Here is a 4,920-nt window from a genome sequence, read left to right on the forward strand (position 1 = left end):
GGGAAAGAGCGGGGGGGACTCAGAACTCTCTGGTGACCTTCTAATGCTAAGGTAAACAAGGTTTGGAAGCACTTGTGTCTTGGAGAAGGTGTAAGAGGTTCAGGCAGTGGGAGAGGGGGCTGGTGTCCAGAGCCAGGAAAGTGAGATCCCAATGGGTGGGTAGATAGCAAGGTGAGGGAGGAAGCAGCAATGGGGCCCTGGGCCCAGAAGACGTCAAGTCATGGAGAATCTTCATGTGCGGAATTACAGATTTTGGACCCTAATCTAATGTTATGGGAATCATGGAAGGGACGTACCTGGTCAAATTTACACTCTAAAATAACCTCTCCAGCTGCCCCTGCAGAACTGGGACTCAAGGAGGGGCATGAAGGCGGGAGACCATCTTAGAGGCTGTGTAGCTGTCTCGGTGTGAGATGATGCAGCCCAGAAATAAAGCAGGGACAGTGGGACGGCGGACCAGGCCTGATGGGAAGGGGGCGTTGTAAAAGAAGCAAGATGAGCTGGGCTGGAGAACCATTTGGATAGGCGGGGTGAGGGAGTGGAAAGAGCTAGGATAACCCCAATTTTCTGCCTTAGGTCACTGACTGGCTGGTGGTACCATTTACCAAAATAGGACCAGGTTGCTGGGGGAAGATGATGGTTTCAGTTGTGAGTGAACAGAGTTTGGCAAGCCTGTGGGACCTCCAGGCAGAGACGTCCAGGAAGTGACAGGACATACAATAGAGATCTGGAACTCAGGAACAGTAAACCTGGCTGTTGTTAGCATACATATGGCAACCGAAACCAGGGAAGTGGATGAGGTCAGTCTAGAAACCAAAGAGAAAAAAAAAGAGTTTCAAGAAGGCGGGCGTTGGCAATGGCATCCGAGGCTGCGGAAGTCGTCAGGCAAGAAGGCTGAAGATTAAAAGCAGCAAGGTGGTCACTGGCAGCCTTAACTAGAGACGCGGGGGCAGATGCAGTGGACAGAAAAGTGAGTGGGAGATGAGAAGCAGAAACAGAACACGTAGGCCACGCATTCTAGAGGTTTGGGGAATCCAGGCCAGGAGAGCCACTTGCAGGGGAGCATAGGTCACAGGACGGGTATTTGGGATTGTGGAGGCTTGCAATTATTTCGAAATTATTGTATCTCGAACTTGTTGGCCTGCAGCAAAGAGAAAGCAAAAGGCCCCGGGGGCAGGCAGATTTTTCAGTAGAATGCTTCACATGGCTCCCAAAAAATTCTCCTCTAGCTAAGGAACAACAGACATGTTTTTACCCTTTATGACCCGAGCAAGAGGAAGCAGGTTACCACGAGCAGTAAGAGTACCCTGGCTTTAGATCCTTCATTCTCTGTGAGATTCCAGGAAAGGACTTGGGGTTGTCATTACTCTCTCTCCAACCCAGTCCCCTTTGGGAACCAGTCTTCTAGCCTGGGGGGAAGGAAACAGAGTGACATGGAATATGTAGGTGAGGGGGGCTACTAGTGATGGATCCTAGGGAGAGCTAGAGGGAGGGGATGTGGGGTCAGGGCAGTGGGTGGGAGGGCTCCATGGGGAGGCCTCAGGGGGAGGGGGCTTAGCCATGGGGAAGTGAGGGGAGGGAGCCCAGTAAGAGGGAGGGGACTCAGAGAAGGGGGTCAGTGAAGGGGAGGGGGCTCCGTGGGGGGAAGTGTCAGAGAGGGAAGAGGCTTAGCAGTAGAGGGGGAGGGAACTGAGATGGGATTTGGGAGTGTAGGCAGAGGACCAAGGGGTTGCATCTGCCTTCACCCACCCCCACGGTCTCTTGGTCAGTGGAACCAGGGTGTCAGGTTGGCCCAAGCCAAAACTGAGGGGCACCAGGTGGCTTCTTTGTCCCAGAGGGCCCTGCAGGCAGGAGCAAGGTTATTCATTTACCACCGGCTTCAAGAGGGCAGCCTGGATGCAACGCCTCCCAGCCACACTGTGGCAGAGCGGCAGCCTGAGGCACTGAGCCAGCCAGCCCACTGTGGTTCATCCCCAGCACACCCGTCAGCACCCCTGAGCCAGAGGGATGTGGCAGAGAAGGTAGACAGACCCAATCAGATCCTCAGGTGGGGTGGGAAGGGCTCCCGGGCCTCAGACCCTCCCCTGGCTCCCTAGTCTCTCCCCAAGCCTGGGCTCTCCTGGGCTCCCCTGGCAGGTAGTGGTGAGGTATCCTACCCCATCCTACACCCTCCCACCCCAACTCGCACACACATCCTTGCCTGGCTTCAGGATCTGTCCTAACTCAAACTCTTCTTATTCTTTCTGGAGTTTAGAGTCTAAACAGAGGGCGTAGAGTTTGCAGCCTAGAGACCACAAACTGAGGAGGGTCCCACGTGAGGGGTCCCAGGAAATCTTGAGACTCCTAGAGAAGAGAAAGGCATTTGGTGTGACTGGACTGGGAGTCAGCTGGGATCCGCTCCTTTCCCTGTGTGACTCGGAGCAATTTCCTTCCCTTCTGGGTCTCAGTTTCCCCATCATTTCAACATAGGGCTTGGACCAGATGATCCATGATCTTGTAACTTGGATCCATGATCCATGTAACTTGTCTTTTCCATCCCCATTTTTATCCTTATCACCCCCTGCAGAAGAAAATTAGTCAGAACCAAACTGACCAGGTAAACAGGGCAGTTCACTCTCTGAGTCTCAGTTTCCTCATCTACAAAATGGGTATGATAATAGCACTGAGCTGTGTTGAGGATTAGCTGAGCCATCCTCTGGATTCCCATGCAGTCTAGTTTCACCCCGTCACAGCACATACTACATACGCTATGGTGTTGTTCTGTTTCTTGTGAGATGTCCCCTGCAGAAGGTCATCTCCCAAGATCAAGGGCACTATCCTGAGCTTCTCTCTGTCTGCAGCACTGAGTACAGGCCAGCGCTCATTTGTGTTCCTGTCTATGTGCAGGAGTAGCACCTATGCTAGGCACACAGTAGAACGTCAGTTAACTTGAGTTGGTATCGTTAATATTTTGGTGTATTCAGCCAGGCAGGAGTCTGGGAACATGAGGGAGATGGCTGGGTCATGAGAAAGTCCTTGGATTTCTTCAAAATCCACAGCCCCTGGAGCCCCCTGCCAGGCCCTGGGGCTCTGTCCCGCCGCACCTCCCACTGCTGTGCTGCAGGCTGCACTGGTCTTGCCACACCTGTTCTAGTTCTTCCTTCTAGCAAAACTAAAAGCCAAGTGTTTTACCAAACAAACACAGCATTTATTGTGGCTCCCTCAAGGTCTGCGGCAGGCCTGGAGGGACAGACCGTACCTTCCTTCTCCCTCCCCTGCCAGGGCTCCATTCAAGGTCATCCTTGCCAAGACAAGTATGCACTGCAGAGGAGGTGAAGAGAGAGAGAGCGCATTGGCCCTGGTGAGAGACCTTGGACAAGTCACTGGCCACCTCCCACTCTCCTCTGTATGAGAGGTGATGTTGTCCCTGCTCTATTTGATCTCTGTAAGGACCCTGCAAGGTAGGCATTACACGATGAGACCACCAAAGCTCACAAGCTGATGAGGCTGGGCTCCAGGCTCTGCCACCTCCTGTCAATTACCAGCCTGTTATTATTTCTAGATACGTCCACCTCTCTTCTTCCCCACTTGTACCACCGATTCCAACCAGGCTATCACCATCTTTCTGTAACAGCCTCAAGAGGGTCTCCCATCTCCAGACTGCCTCTCCCTACCCTCAACCCTGCTCAGTCCATTTCCAAGCCATTTGGAATAGCCAAGTGACACAGTCCTGAATCTGGCCATGTCACTCCCCTGTTTAAAAGTCCTTCCAGTCCCCCAAGCCGACATGGCTCTTAAGAGCCCACCCAGACACCATGGCATGCCTAAAGAGCCCCTACAAGGGCAGAGCCGTGCTTGCCTCTCAGTTTCTGCCTGCACTCTGCGCATTGCCCCACTCTGCCTCCCCACCCCGGCCTCCAAGGCTCAACCCCACTAGACAGCCTTCCCTTCCTCAAAAATCATGCTCCTTGGACCCTCAACACAAGTCATTCTCTCTTCTTGGCACAGTTTCCCCATCTTCACCTCACCTGTCTTGGGAAGCTTAGAGGTTGCTTTATATCCCATCTGAGGGATGCTTCCCTGACACCCAGCCTATTCCTATAGAGTCCTGGGCATCCCGGGCAACACCATAGCATTCGTCCCTCTGTGTCAGAATCACCTCTTTTTTTCTTACTCTCTCTTTTTTTTTTTTTTTTTGGCCGCGTTGGGTCTTCGTTGCTGCACGCAGGCTTTTTCTAGTTGCGGCGAGCGGGGGCTACTCTTCGTTGCGGTGCGTGGGCTTCCCATTGCAGTGGCTTCTTTTGTTGCGGAGCACAGGCTCTAGGCACGCGGACTTCAGTAGTTGCAGCATACAGGCTCAGTAGTTGTGGCACACGGGCTTAGTTGCTACGCAGCATGTGGGATCTTCCCTGACCAGGGATCGAATCCATGTCCCCTGCATTGGCAGGTGGACAGAATCACCTCTTAACTTGTCTTTCTCCTGCCCTAGACCATCAGCTCTGTCGGGGAAGGACCTAAGCATCCTGTTCACCATTGTATGCCCCAAGTCTAGCAGAATGCCCAGCACAAAGCTGATACTCAATAAAGCAGAGACAAGGTTAATGTCCATGGTGCCTTTTGGAGACAAAAATGACTGTGTCTTGTGTGCAATCAGGGAACAGCAGCAGATGGGTTCTAGAAGGACTTCAGAGGTCACGAAGAGCTGTAACAGTCTACGAAGGCTTTGTGGGTGGGTCCCTGTAAAGGTCTTGAATAAGTAGGTTTTAGGTGGGCAGAGCTGAGAGGAAAAGTCTTTCCAGGCAGGAGTCACTGATTGGGCAAAGGCAAGGTGTCAGACCAGAAGTCAGAGTTGACCAAAAGGTTAAAGTACAAAATTTGTATACAGGGCTTCCCTGGTGGCGCAGTGCTTGAGAGTCCGCCTGCCGATGCAGGAGACGCGGG

Source organism: Lipotes vexillifer, unplaced genomic scaffold, assembly GCF_000442215.2.
Source record: "Lipotes vexillifer unplaced genomic scaffold, Lipotes_vexillifer_v1.1 scaffold12, whole genome shotgun sequence".
NCBI classification, from domain to species: domain Eukaryota; kingdom Metazoa; phylum Chordata; class Mammalia; order Artiodactyla; family Lipotidae; genus Lipotes; species Lipotes vexillifer.